Below are 665 nucleotides of genomic sequence, written 5' to 3' on the forward strand. Positions count from 1 at the left end.
AGGATGAAAGGCCACGAACAGGTGGCCAAGAGCTCTGGGTTGTAGGCAATGAAAGTCAAGGCTGGATATCTTCATGGGCATCACCTGCAGTCCAGTGGCAGAGGCTAGAGGAAGGAAAACCAGTTAGGAGACCATCGATGTAACAGTGTGGGAAAGAACTGTTCATAGGAGGAGGGTGACAATACAGAAACAAAAGTACAAGAGAGATTTTGAAAGAAGTGAGAACGTAATCCTCACCAATGTTTCAAAATCACTCACTGGCTCTTTATGGGTAGTAGTTAGTAGGTTCTCCCCCGACCCCACCCCGGCATATGGGGACGGCGCCATATTCCTTTGAGCCATAGTCGCTGCCCTAGTGGTAGGTTCTTAACAGTTGTTTCTGAAGAAATCTCTGTGTTTCTAAGATAGTGTAATCTGATACATGATGTGAGCCATACAGGCAGGTGTTGTAAAACAATATTATTGTATGAACCAGAGAGAAACTTCGCTGAGGAAATCAGAGCTATCCAAAATATGTACTTGTAAGATACTGGGGGAAATTCAGAATTCAGGAAAATGACACCCTGAACACACACAAGCCACCCCTACAGATGATGACCAACCTGTGACTGGGTGCTAGAAATTGGCTGACTCTTTTGGAACCTTAGTTTTAATTTAGTTCTGGA

The sequence above is a fragment of the Otolemur garnettii genome, unplaced genomic scaffold (genome assembly GCF_000181295.1).
Source record: "Otolemur garnettii isolate 467f Iridium unplaced genomic scaffold, OtoGar3 scaffold00065, whole genome shotgun sequence".
NCBI lineage: Eukaryota > Metazoa > Chordata > Mammalia > Primates > Galagidae > Otolemur > Otolemur garnettii.